We start from the raw sequence: 14,517 nt of genomic DNA, 5'->3' as shown, positions 1-14,517 counted from the left end.
CTCCGTACAAGCATGTCAGTCTCCATATCGTCGTTTTCAGAGTCTCTTGATTCATAGGCCTTTAGGGCAAGGCTCTTGTTCTTGGAACTTTCAGAGTTTGCTCCGAGATGGAGTTCATGAGTGAGCAAGGAACCATTGAGCTGTTCAAGGTTGAACTTGGTGAAGTCCTTGGATTCCTGCAGGGCAAGGACTTTTCTTACCTGTTCATCAATGGGTATGGACCTGCCTAAAGAATCTAACTCATTGATAATATTAGTAAATCTAGTGAACATATCCTGAATGGATTCTTTGTGTAGCATTTCAAATCTTTCATATTTTGACATTAATAAATCAATTTTGGAACGTTTAACTTCACTCGTTCCTTCATGTGTTACTTGCAGTAAATCCCAAATCTGCTTTGCAGACTTACAACCCATGATTCTATTGTGCTCATGAGGTCCTAGTCCACAATGCAAGATTTTTACAGCTAGAGCATTTAACTCATATTTTTCGTAATCTTCTTTATCAAATTCAGCTATTGGTTTAGGGATTACCTCTTTGTTTGCATTGGTTTTTGTTACCTCGAAGTCACCACTTTCAATGACTCTCCATACTTGGTAATTTTCAGCTTTGATGAATATCTCCATTCTATTCTTCCAGTATGAATAAAACTTGCCATTGAACATTGGTGGTCTTTGGGTAGAATACCCTTCTTCAAGTTTTTCGTGAGCATTCATCTCTTCAGGAAGTTTTCTCTACAAGGTTGCTTGTAACTTCGTGAGAACCTGCTCTGATACCAATTTTTAGTTTAGATGAACTACTACGAGAGGGGGGGGGGGGGAATGGTAGTAGGTTCCAATCGCGAAACTTATGCGGAAATAAACAATAAAAACATAAAGAAACTTAAAGCACACAACAAGTTTTACGAGGAAACCTTCCAGTGCCTAACTGGAAGTAAAACCTCGGCCCTATTGGGACTTATAAACAAATTCCACTATAATAGGCAACTCTCCTAGTACAACCTATTACACAGACCTTTGCTTCGCAAGTTCCTCCTAAGACACTTGCTGATTGATAAGAACCTATCCTATCAGACCTAAGACAAACTCAGGCACCTTTTTCGACCTAAGACAAACTCAGGCACCTTTTTCGACCCAAGACACACTCAGGTTCCTTTCTCGACCTAAGACACACTCAGGTTCCTTTTTCCCACTGTGCACCCCAAGACAGACTCGAGGTGACTGACTACCACTCGAATTTTAGAGAATTCAAACTCATACACTCAAACGTGAATTTAAGAGAATTCACAATCTCATCCCAAAACCAATTACAACTCAAAGACACACTCTAACACATAAATGGAAAGCTACACATGAAACCCGAAATCAAAATGATAAAGCTTAAACCTTTTGGCAAACTTACTCTTAATCATTAAGTGGTTTTCACGCTTAAAACTCTCATTTTGCTAAGCTGAAATACTTCTATATTTATAGGAGTTTCTCAGCTTCTCAAACTAGGGTTTTCGCAAACAAGATAGATCAACCAGAAATCTGATCTTATCTTCCTTAAAACCGAAATCAAACGGATTTAATTTCGTTTTTATAAAAACCAAATTTTATCAAATTCGTTTTGTTAAAAGATAGAATTTTATGAAAAAGATAAAACTAAGTTAAACCAGATTTTATAAGATAAAATCAATTAAGTACTTTTTCATAAAACAATTACTTTTTACGAATTAATTTGTTTGCCAAGCTTTATCTGATTTCTAATAGGTTCCATGCATATTTATCCTTTATATGTTTACATCATCCTACGAAAACAAACTTATCTTTTACACGACTATAAGTTATGAAGTTCATCTTCTTCGGTTGATATCTTGATCTTTGTGTTGATCCTTGATTGTTAAGCCTTGCCCCAGCATTACACCAGAACCAGGTCGTTACAACCCGTTTGAAGTTCCCGTTGAGAAACTTCGGGAAGTTCCATTGCTGGAACTCTTCTTCTGTTCTTTACTTGTCCTCATGGATCTTCTAAAGTTCCTTTGTTCCAGTTCCTACTTCAACCCTCTTCGCTTACTGAACCTGCCAACATCACAACACTATAGAATCCTTATTAAAAGGAAGTTTGCTCAATTCTTACCATCATCATCAAAACCTCATAAGGGTCAACAACAATAAATAAATTATAGTGTTATTCTTGGATAATTAAACATTGTGATAATGTAATGCTACTATGTACTACATACTCCATGTTTTCCTATTGATTGCGACAATTAATTAGAAATCTTGTTTGTACATTGTTAAAGGACCAATAATTCAACGTGCTTTGACACCATGTCAAAGAACTAACTCAACCAAATATTGAAGCTAATGGTTGAAAGCTAGGAATATGTTTTATACTCTATCATACATGTGTGATGTATTCCAGTTTATGTTATCAACATTTACGTTTTCAGGTTATGTCAAGTGGACAAAGCCAACTGCATAATACATATGCACCGCAAATAATGATGCAACCCAGGATGTTCCATGGAATCGAATCCGGGCCTTGGGTATCTCAAATAACTCCTTCCGGGTATCCATCAATGGTTCAACCTGTTCGATTTAGTTGTGATGGTTTTCAATATCAACCCGTCCCTCAAGCCCAGGTTCAATTCACGCCAGTTTTATGCAATCCATAATTTCTTATTACCACTCCTATAAGAACATCGCCGCCTACACCTGTTGCTTTACCTTTTGCACCTCGTCAACCGCAGTTCACCCTACCCATTTCTTCCGATCAAGTGTCCAGCTTTCAACCGCCGGTTACAGGATGATACATTTGGCTAATTGTATTAAAATGTGCATGGTACACCGTATTAGCTAAAGTGATTTTTAATGTTATACTTGCATGGATAAATATGTACTGTATTTTTTTTTTTCACACAAAAATATGCAGTGTAGTTGTGATAACTATGCAACAGCTTTTGTAACAGTTTTGGACTTTTGGGTCATGGAATCATGTACAAACTTATCAGAATATTGACACTTTTTAATTCGGGAAAAAATTGTTAGGTCTTGAAAAGACATTGTAATTTTTTTTTTTTAAAAATAAGATATGAACCCTTTTTGTCCATTGGTTTGTTGTAATATTACCTCTATTTCATATTGTTTGCAGCGATTTGACATAAAATATCTGATCGTTGCAAATAATATGAAACAGAGGTAGTATGTATTATTAATTCACCTTATATTTTATATTCACCCTCCAATCAATACGTACACAAACAAATACATTTTATTAACTTAATATGAAATTAAAGTGAACTATATGATTAATTTAATTAGGTAGTGTGTTTGGTTATAGTAGAGTATAGACAACAAAAATAAATGACAAAATATAAATATGAATATAAAAGTAAAGAAATTGAACAAACATGTAATTCTTAATTTCTTAAATATGGTTTTAGTTAAAACCACCTACTCCATAGGGTTTTATTAAGCTTTTATATTGACTTATGGAGGATAAACGAGGAGATGCTACGAAGGAGATACAACTATCTCCCTCTCATAAATTCTCTCAAAATGAAGTTACATGCATCTTGATTTGATGACTACTTACATTAGCTTTGCGGCTTCTAACTTACGCACCTTGTTAATTATATGATTATATCCAGCAAATTTATTAATCTATTTAATTTATTTTCTACATACGGAAATTATAGATTATTATTTTTCAGGAAATAACATTAGTATACATATAGATGTTATGCGAGAACAAATCCGAAAACAAAAAACATAATTGAGACAAAAAAGGAATAGAAAAGAGATTATGAAGGCATGGAAAAGTTCAATCGAGCGAACTTCACAAAGGTTCATCCTCAACTTTTTTGACATAAGCTTTCAGCTTTGAGTAACTTTTTCTTTTTATAAAATAGCTATAGCCATTTTGTTTCTTATCACATTTAAAATTAGAAGGAAAAAAAATATATTATCTCCGTTAATAGTTATTTGCAACATTTACCAAAAGGGTAATGTTATATGTAGCCATAAGGGTCATAGATAAGCATTAAATATACTCTTGAAATTGTATAAAATTAGGAATTCTTGCTTATATATAACCCTAAGGGCTATTATTTGCAACAAACTTATTTCTTTCCTATTTTAGTAACTTTTTTTGGCAAAATGACTAAAATACCCTCACTTAAAAATTATTAGTACATAATACTACACACAATTACAAAACATTATAACCTTTAATTCAAATTAATTATCCAACCCTTCCCACCCTAATAATCAGATTAATCTCATCATCTCCCCATTATCTATCTCTCTCCTCCTTCATCTCTCAGATCAATTCATTTTCTTCATCTCTAATCTCTTTTCAAATTCCAATCCATCCTTATTTGTGGGTTTTAGATCTGGTTATTTGTGGGTGGTTTGTTTGATTTGTGGTTGGATTTGGTGACTTGTGGGTGGATTCGCAGGTTGTTCGTGGGTGGGTAATTGGTTTTTGTTTCGTCGTTCTTGGTAATTCGTCGAAGGGTTTCAATGGTTCTTGGTACGTGGTAGTCGAAAGATTTCGGGGGTTCTCGGTGGTTTTGGTTGGGCTTGGTTCGTGGTGGTTTTCGGTGGTTTTATTTCGTTGTGGTTCTGGGTTTTGGTTCATGGTGGTTCGTTGGGTTTTAGTTCGTGGTGACTTTGGTTGGGTTCGTGGTTGGGTGTCGATGGTTATGGTGGTGGTGGTTTTGGGTCATGGGTTCCGGTGGGTTTGGTGGTTCCGGTGGTGGTTTTAGGTCATGGGTTTTGGTGGGTTTGGTGGTTCCAGTGGTTTTGGTGGTGGTTCTGGGTATCGGTGGTTATGGATTTGTTTAATTTATTATTTTTTTTTCAGATAGGATTAATACTTAATCCCATACCCTTAATTTTTTATAATCAAGATTAAAAACTTTTGCCTAGGAGTCCGCGCAGACCCCTTTTGTTGCAAATAACTGTTAACGGAGGTAAGATACACTACTACAAAAACTGGAATATGAAACGCACAATATTGAACGGTTATCCTAGATAAGCGATCTCTAGGAATATATAGAACGCCTATGTTAGATGACAGTTGTGTATGTTGAATCATATAGAACGCCTATCTAATAAACCGCTCTATTTGATTTGTTTTTTTTTTTAAAAAAAATGTGACTTAAAAACATAGAACGCCTTGTTTAGATAAGCGTTCTCTTTGATTAAAAATATTTTTAGAAAATAAATAAAAAAAAATAAAGCACTGGCAAGTGACAAACCCTATTTCCCCACAGTCGCTTTTTCCTTCAAGTTCATTATCAAACAGCCGTTTATGGATTACCTCAGTTACCTGTATTAAAAAATTTCCTCTTTCTCTCTCCGTTTTAGATCCGGCTTAGTGGTTTTCCATGGCTCTAACCTTAACTCCAATCAACAATATATCCTCTATCACCTTCTCCAATGGTTCGAACTTCTTTAAAAGCAAGCCGAAAGATCGATAAAATAGAACAACACTCCAGCGAAACACACTCGGTGAAGGCTTACTTCTTGTGAGTAATTGAGTATCCGTACAATTCAATTTGATGATAATTATTTTGAGAAATCTACCTTAGTTTTGCTATGATTAATTGAATTTGGTTAATTATTGTCGAAATCTTACCTTATTTTGCAATAATTTTGTTCGATTAATGTTGAAATATGCCCCAATATAATCTTATGTACAACTTGTTCATTGTTAATTACCATGTACAATCTGTTCTTTTATTCCTACATCTATTTTTTTTCGTTTTGATTTTCATTTTCGTTGATCGTTCATTTGATTAATGTGAGTTTTTATGCTTTTAATCAAAGAATTTTTTTTTTTGTGTTTTTTTTTTATTAATTTAGAAATGAGGTTGAAGATCTACAGTTTTTTAGTTCTTTTGTTTCCTTTTAATTTGTTATAAGAAGATGACTTTTTGATTCGTTTTCAGTACAAGTACATCTTTTACATTTATATTTTTTTTTGTTTTTTATTTGAATGAACAGGTTATACGGATATAGATGGATCATAAAGATCTTCTTTGAATCATGCATTTTTGTTTAAGTATCATGTTCATTTTTTTTCATTTGAACAGATCGAATTGTATCAATATGTATTATGTACTTGAGTTGTAATTAGTTGAATTTAGAGGAGAAATAAAATTATTTTTATATACGACCCCTAGTAACTTCAATTCCATTTGATTTACTGATTGATGATGTAAATTAGTGGATAATACTTCTTATCAAACTTCCGTAATTCGTTCGACTTTGTTATATATGACTTCCGTAGTTGTATAGTTGAATTTTTAAATTTAATTACTCTATTATTGGTGTAGGGAATGTATAAGGTTGTAAAGTTGAAGGAGCTCTTCAATACGAGGAGACAACTACCAAGTATAATTGAATCAAAATTGGCATTTTTGATCAAGTTCCAAACAAAAGCTATGGAGAATGGACTTATGGACTAATGGAGCTAGTGGAATTGAATATATCTCTAAATTTAGACTACACTTGAAGTATTTTGTATATCGATTTTTCATTTTGTGAATTGTATATAAGTGAATGATGAATCAGTTGGTTTATTAAATAAATTCATATGTTTTATGGTTTTCTGATTTTTTTTTTTTTTTCATATCATATATATGGTGTAAAAAGTGACCCTTAAAAAGGTGCTATAAATACAGTGTAATATGCGAAATTAAAAAAATGCTGAATTTCTATATATAAAAAAAATATGCGTATATTAGCCTATTTAAATTAGAGAATAGAGAACAGTTATGTGACATGACACTTCTCTTTAGTGAAGAAATATAGAACCCGCGTGGCAGTTCTTTTTTTCCTTCATTATTTTCTAATAAGGAAAACAGAACGGTTGTGACTAACAACCGTTCTCTATATATCAATATATAGAACGCCTACTTGAACCGTTCTATAAACTTTACACATCGCTTAGCAGAAGAACGGTCCTAAGGCGTTCTATAAAGCTTGTTTTAACCGTTCTATAATCCCTTTTTTGTAGTAGTGATATATACATGAAAAATGTGGGCCAATTTATTTGATGTATGGAAATGTTGTGAGCCTGTGATGTATTTAGAATATAGCCTTAGGAGGAAACTCGTCCTGACTATGGTGCAATCAGCTCAGATGGCATTGCCCTTCAAAATTAGTGGCAAAGTGCGCGTGGAGATGCCCCTTGGTTTCTACTTGTAGGGGTGAGCATGGGATAGGTACCCGTACCGTTAGTACTAACAGTTTGGGTACCCGATAACCAAAATCCCTAAAAGAGATATCAATAACCCAAACCGATAAGTTCGGGTACCCGGATTTTCGGATCGGTTATCGAGTACCCAATAAGATATCCAATGATGATAATTAAACTTAATTATGTAGTTATTATGATATAATTTAGCACTAATTAACAACAATATCATATGATTTTGACCAAATTATTAATAATTACTAATTATTAATATTATAAAGTAAATATTATGAAGTAAAGTAAAAGTTTAGATTTAAAAAAAAAATAGATTTAACTAGGGAAAAAAAGCCAAAAAAAAAAAATGCTTATCGGAACGGATCGGGTAAACGTTAATTTTTAAAATGATACCCAATAACCATACCCGATAACAAATTATCGGAACGGGTACCCAAACCGTTATGAATTTCGGATCGGGTACCATAATTTTGGAACGGTTACGGATCGATTTTTCGGTTAGTTTTGCTCAGCCTAGTTTATTTCTAGCTCACGACACAAGGAATAACACTTCAAATGTCTATATTTAAACCCACACATTTAAATCAAGTAAAATTCTATTTTCCCACCAATCCGGGACAAACACTTTCCTTCAAAACAAAACAAAACAGAACAAGTAAACTTTCTTAGCAATATTTCTAACAAAACAGAATTAGAAGTGTACCATGCTCTTGCACGGGATATGTGTAGTATATATATTTAAGAGAAAAAAATGGTAGAAGTGATAGTTATTAAAGGGTGGTTATTGGTTCTTTTTTTAAAAAAAAAATGAAAAAATAGAGGGCTGGATTTTAATTGAGTGATATGGATAGTTATAAGTAAAAAGGGTGGTTATTTCTAGCTTATTTCTAGCTTATTCCTTCAGCCTAGTTTATTTCTAGCTCAGGACACAAGGAATAACACTTCAAATGTCTATATTTAAACCCACACATTTAAATCAAGTAAAATTCTCTTTTCCCACCAATCCGGGACAAACACTTTCCTTCAAAACAAAACAAAACAGAACAAGTAAACTTTCTTAGCAATATTTCTAACAAAACAGAATTAGAAGTGTACCATGCTCTTGCACAGGATATGTGTAGTATATATATTTAAGAGAAAAAAATGGTAAAAGTGATAGTTATTAAAGGGTGGTTATTGGTTTTTTTTTAAAAAAAAAAGAAAAAATAGAGGGCTGGATTTTAATTGAGTGATATGGATAGTTATAAGTAAAAAGGGTGGTTATTAGTTATTTTTTTCAAAAAAAAAAATTAAAAAATAGAAGGGCTAAAATTGCAAGAATTGAAATTTGGAGTGCTACGAATGAAAGTTGGAAAAAAAAACTTTGCAATTATATAATAGATGTACAAGTTTATGACCATTTGTTGAAAAGATATTGAAATAAGTTATAAGCTTCAACTCGATCAAATCATTTTAAGATCATTTGTAGACCTTCAATCAATAATTTCAAGATTATTTGATTTGTAGGTTGAGCGATTATTTTCGTTTGAAGTTAGTTTATTGACATTTCTACTTGATTATTCCAAGTCACACGTACATTATATAAGTTACAATTCGCCCCCAACGAAATTTATATAGTTGAAATGAGTTCAATTTGTAAATACATTACATAACTAAGGTTTTTTTATGATTATTTTCGTTGAGATGAGGCAAATTTAGTTGGGGAGTTCTATTCCACTCATTTATTAGATGTAGGGAGAAAATAACTATTTTTTTTTTTCCTCTCAAGTAATCTCTAATAACAAGAGTGCATTAATTTAACTTAAAATACATTGAATTTGCAATGGGTAATGATTTTTACATTAGCCTCTTCGAATTTGATAAGAATCATACGAATCTATTATGTGTAGAATCAATAAAACCACTTTTCATCCTTCAAAAAAAAAAAACCACTTTTTAATATTTTGTTCAAATTGTATGAAATGATTAAGCCTATTCCGTGTATCACCCAACTTCATCCGATTCGTGTTCATATTCATTAGATCTCGGAATATTGTTCGCTAATTGATTATGTGAGTAATTCAAATAAACAAAGGTATAAATTTCTGGAAATTAGGTGTGGAAGAAGGTGGAAAGGAAAGCAGGCAAAAATGTCGTGAAGATGATTTTAGCTTAGAAGGGTATTTATGGTATTTAGGAGGGGTGTATATTAGTAACTAGAGGTTACGTTTAGCAATCATGAAAAATTATGTATATAAAATCCTTCTCATTTAACTCATTTTAAGAACCTTCTCATAAAATCCTGTGTTTGAAAAGTGTAGACGGTGTTGCACTAAATAAAACAGGTGATACCTAAATGAGAAGTATGCAACTATGCATCAGTGGCGGATCTAGGGGGTACATAGAGTTACAACTATACCAAAAAAAAAAAAAACTGATACAAAAAGAGACCGGCGTTCTCGGAGGTACTGTTATCAGTAGTTACCACAACAACCTAATTAATCAGCACGCCTTTTTGTACAAATAATAAATTCTAAGAGACCCCCTATTTTAAAACTGGTCTCAGGCGGTCTCTTAGATGATATATATTCCACGGTAGTGCTTTTGATTAAAGAGACATACATGTTACAATAACATATTAACAGGTCTAGCTCTTAGGTGATATTGTTTATTTTTCCAATTTGTATTTTTGATCAAAGAGGTCTATTGTTACCATAACAGGTTGCTTAGACAATCTCTTTTTAAAAAGATATTTTGTTACTCAATTATAGCCTTGTTGTCGGAAAATAGGGTGTATAGTACACGCAAATATACTAATACAATAGTTAAATGGTTTATTAACTCGAAATTTAGTTAAGAAAAAATTATTACGCTCCACATATTACTTTGTATTTTGTAAATTTTTTCATTAAACTTAATTTCGTACCCCCATTACCAAGATTCTGGATCCGCCACTGCTATGCATGCAAATCCTATTCACACTCCATAATGAGCAATCTAGCAATGTAATCAGGCCACAACAAAAAATTTCCTCTATCCCTATTTTTTTGCCCTATTGCAAATAATTGGCTCAAACTTAAAAAATAAATTCTAGAAATTAACATTATTTAATAGGAGTGAGAGATAATATAGTTATAAGGGGTGTTGTTGGATTCGTTTCATTGTGTATTTTATTAATATCGGATTTATGTAAGTTTTACACATGTAGAAATGAAGTTATAAACGTTGTAAGACGTGCATTAACTTGAATACCGTGTAAAGTCCAATGGGGCAAAAAAATAGAGACAAAGGGAGTAGCAAGCAAGCAATCATCATGTCAAGAGATCAGATTAATTAACCAATTTAAAAATTTAAAATAAGTTGGTTCGTTGTCGAGATCAAGGAATATAATTAATTTACACCATATTGATCACACCCCCTCCCCCCCCCCCCCTACCATGATATCATATTAAATAACCGACTTAATCAAAAGAATTGATGTTTGAGACTAGAAAATAGGTTTTATATTTATACTCTATCACGTCAGACCTTGTAAATTTGCCGCGTTAAAAGCCGAAACTTACCAAAAGATTGATTCGGTCAAAAGAATGAATTGAAGACAAATTCTTAGAAATCAATACCATATACTAAAGTAAACACCAGAATTATCCCAGAAGTACGCGTGTTGTATCCACATTAAAAAAATTCCCGCCAAAAAATTCTTACAAAAATTATAACATAACTGATAATAAAAAAATAAGAAGTTATATAGCCTAAATAATAGAACAGTAACAACTTTAAATAAATAAAATATTATATGTACAAAATCTATAAACAAATACAAACTTATAGTAGTATATAAATATAATCTGTTTTCCATTGATTTTGTGAATATTCGAGCGTTGTTTGAGCAAAGAATAAGTAAGTTTTATATTCTATTACCTCAAACCTTACAAAATTGTCATGTGTAAAAGCCCAATCGACTCAGTCAAAAGAATTAATATATGATACTCCAAATAGGTTATGTACTCTATCACCCCATGTTTTACTATATTTGCCATGTGTAAAAGCCTAAACTAATTAAAAGATCGACTCAATAAAAAGAATTAACAGATAAAACTCAAAAATAGGTTTTATACTCTATCACACTACAAAAATAAAAGCTTTTTAGCAACTAAGTTTGGCAACAGATTTTTAAAATGTTGTTAAATAGCAACGAATCTAAATTTTTTCATTGCCTAATTAAAAGCGACATTTTATGCTTTTGCTTTTAATAAACAATGGCTACATATTTTTGATTTGTTGCTTTTTAAAACAAATTGTCTTACTAGTTGTTACTAGACGACATCATATTTTTCTCTTGTTGCCAAATAGTAACAAACTATGACAACAAATATTTTATTTGTATTGATTTAGAAACAAACAAATACAATGAATTTTTGAATTGTTTCCATTAGAAACAAGTCTTCTAAATTATTGTTGCTAATTGATAACGCATTATTTTGTTTGTTTCCATTGGAAACGAGTTGTGTTACATATTGTTGTTAATTTATACGTAAGCCACTTTTTGCTGTAATGTATAAAATTATTTGTTGCTAAAATGACATCAAATAGAGACGGATTTCAATTTCGTCTCTAATTTAGAGACGGATTTTTTTTATTTTGTCCCTAATTTGGAGACAAATTTTTCAATTTCGTCTCTAATATTTTGTTCACTTATTATAAATTATATGCATAGAAGTAAACAAATAGTACTTGGTATAGTTGGTAAGAGATTCACCATCTGACTTTGAGGTCGCAAGTTCGACTCCTACCAAATGCGATTCTTGAGACTGGGGATTCAAAGAGCCTTATATACAAAGTCGAGCCGAGTTGACCTAACCTGAGTGAGATTTCAGATTGGTAAAGACCGAATTGCTAATAGGGATTGGGTTTTTGTCTCGTAGTGTTGATAGCAGCCAAAGTTGGCAACGAATGTACCAAAAACAGCAACAATCATGGAAGCTATATTTAAATTGATGCAATATTGCAACAAAATTGCTTTGCAACTGGTTTCCAAAATTCCATGGCAACAAGCCTTTTAGCAACAACAAATTTTTGTTTCCAACCCGTTGCTAAATAGAGTTGGCAACGGATTTTTGGTGAATAGCAACAAATTTTAGTTGATGCTATATTGATTTTTTTTTGTAGTGTCAACTCATACCTTGCTAAATTTTCCACGTGTAAAAGCCTAAACTAATTAAAAGATCGACTCAATCAAAAGAATTGACGAATAAAATTGAAAAGTGCGTTCTCTCTCGTCTAAATGCTCTGTTCTCTCTCCTCTGAAAAAGAAAACCCACTGAAACCTAGAACTCACCGGAGTTCCGGCGCCGCGACCGGTTCTCTGGCGAATTCCTCTTCCATGTTTTAAGCTTTTTCTTTTGCTCGTGTTCTAGTATTGAAGTTGAAGCGGAACCAAGCTCCACAACGGGCTTCAAACTCCGCTTAGTGCTAACCTCTTCTCGCTGGAGAAGTTCTCAAGTGGGTTTTCTAAGTTTTCTAGTTTTAAAGTTCAAGTTTGTGATTTGGGTACTGGAGGATAAAAAGACGTTTTTTCAATTTGGTTTAAGGTTTCGTTGACGAAACAAGATTCAACAGCTAGCTCTAACGTCACCGACTATGTGTGATTGGAAAGATCAAATTAGTAAAGGTAAAGTTAGGTTTATGGTTTGTTAGTTTTCTTGCAATGGCCTTTATTCTCGTTCCTTTCTTTTCCTCCACCCTTTTTCTGTTTTGTGAAATAATTACCAAGTTTGCGTCGTCTCTTGGTTATCTTTTCGCCGGTGATATTAGTCAAGTTTGACCTTCACGGTAAAGGTTGTAAGCGTGTAATCGGAGGCCAGTGATAGTTGGTTGTTTTGTTGCTTGTTTAATGGCTTTATTTGTTTTTCTCGGTTTAATTATAGTTATCCTTGCTTTGATGGGTCTTTGCTCTAAGTTTGATGCTATGAGATGCAACTCTCTATGTTCTAATTGTGGTTTATTAAGTTTATTTGGGGATTTTAAGGGGTGTAACCTGATCCTGTTTAGGATTTTGGATATGCGAGTTTTGGTTTTGTGGGGAATTCGCCATTGTTATGGTATGGTTCAGTTCTTAGGGTTGGTTAGGGTTTGTCATTTGTTTGTTATTTCCTCTTTCAATATTCTCAGTTGGAAAAGTTTTGGAAGGTTATCCCTTGATGTCCTTTGTTTCAACTTAGTAGTGGATTTTCAATCTATTACTTTGAAAAATACCTATCTTAACACCGCTCCCTAAAATGAAATGTTTAGGGTCCTCCAAAATGATATTTTGGAGGTTTATAGTATGTTAATGGTTTCTTTCCTTGAGATCAATGGTACAATGGTACCCACAGTGTAGAATATTGAATCACTTAAATGGGGGATTCGGTGTGTGTTGTTAAGCCCTAACCGCCTGTTTTCCTGCTCCATTTACTTAATGTTATAGGTCGTTTAGGCACTTGGTGTCCTTATCAGCTCGTTAATATATTTGTCAGGATTTGTTTGTTAGTCGTCCTCAAATGCATTCTCCAAGTTTAAAGGAAAGTGGAATACATAAATAGAATAGTGTGTTTCTCATCGCATGCTCAAAGGAAAATGACAAATTATTCAAACCAGCAAGATCAAATGTAGATGTTCTTTATTTTAATATTATTATGGTTGTAATAGAGGAAGTTGTAAGGCTCTTAGTTTGTAATACTATTATTTTAATTTAAATCGTTGTAAAAAATTATATTTTATAAATTAAAAAAAAAAAATGCCACGGGTAAAAGCTCAAATTGCCTAAGTTATGAGGTAGCTTACTCTGGCTCTCTTGTACTGGGCCACGTGGTTGTATGCTACGACTGTCGAGTGTATTATTCCTGAAATAATAGATAAGGCCCACGTGCGTAGCCTTGATCATCTTTGTCTTTGTACTTTAACTGGGCCGAAGTCCATGTGCGGACTGCCGGACTGAATGAATGTTGCCATCTTTTTTTTTTTTTTTTTTTTTTTTTTTTTGAGGCAAGTTGCCATATTTGTTTCATATAATAAATAATACTTTATGTTCTTTTATACTAACACGTAATTTGTTGTTGTTGTTGTTAAATTAAAGTTGAATAGTTGCTAGTGTGATAAATATTGCAACTCTTAACCTTATCAAAACTTTAAAATTAAAATTGCAACTCTTAACAAAAAGTTGATGTCGGGCTCAGACATTAAGGTTCTTTTTTTTTTTTTTTTTTCTTCGCATACTCTCCCCGTCTCCGATTGATAGTCACTTTTGTCACAAAAATAATTCCGTAGTTTTCATTAAAGTATAGCAAGGGTATA

General features: G+C 32.7%; 2 long non-coding RNA genes across 2 annotated transcripts; both read left to right on the top strand.

Moving 5' to 3' along the window:
• Positions 1 to 5,243: 5,243 nt before the first annotated feature.
• Positions 5,244 to 6,601, top strand: LOC110681704. Its single transcript, XR_002503336.1, has 2 exons — positions 5,244 to 5,518; positions 6,329 to 6,601. It is a non-coding gene; the product is annotated as an uncharacterized LOC110681704 (long non-coding RNA).
• A 5,643-nt stretch (positions 6,602 to 12,244) lies between these two features.
• On the top strand, positions 12,245 to 14,106 carry LOC110682190. Its single transcript, XR_002503385.1, has 2 exons — positions 12,245 to 12,856; positions 13,701 to 14,106. It is a non-coding gene; the product is annotated as an uncharacterized LOC110682190 (long non-coding RNA).
• Positions 14,107 to 14,517: the final 411 nt, after the last annotated feature.

Source organism: Chenopodium quinoa, unplaced genomic scaffold (assembly GCF_001683475.1).
Source record: "Chenopodium quinoa cultivar QQ74 unplaced genomic scaffold, ASM168347v1, whole genome shotgun sequence".
NCBI classification, from domain to species: domain Eukaryota; kingdom Viridiplantae; phylum Streptophyta; class Magnoliopsida; order Caryophyllales; family Amaranthaceae; genus Chenopodium; species Chenopodium quinoa.
This window is presented reverse-complemented; position numbering and strand designations above follow the sequence as displayed.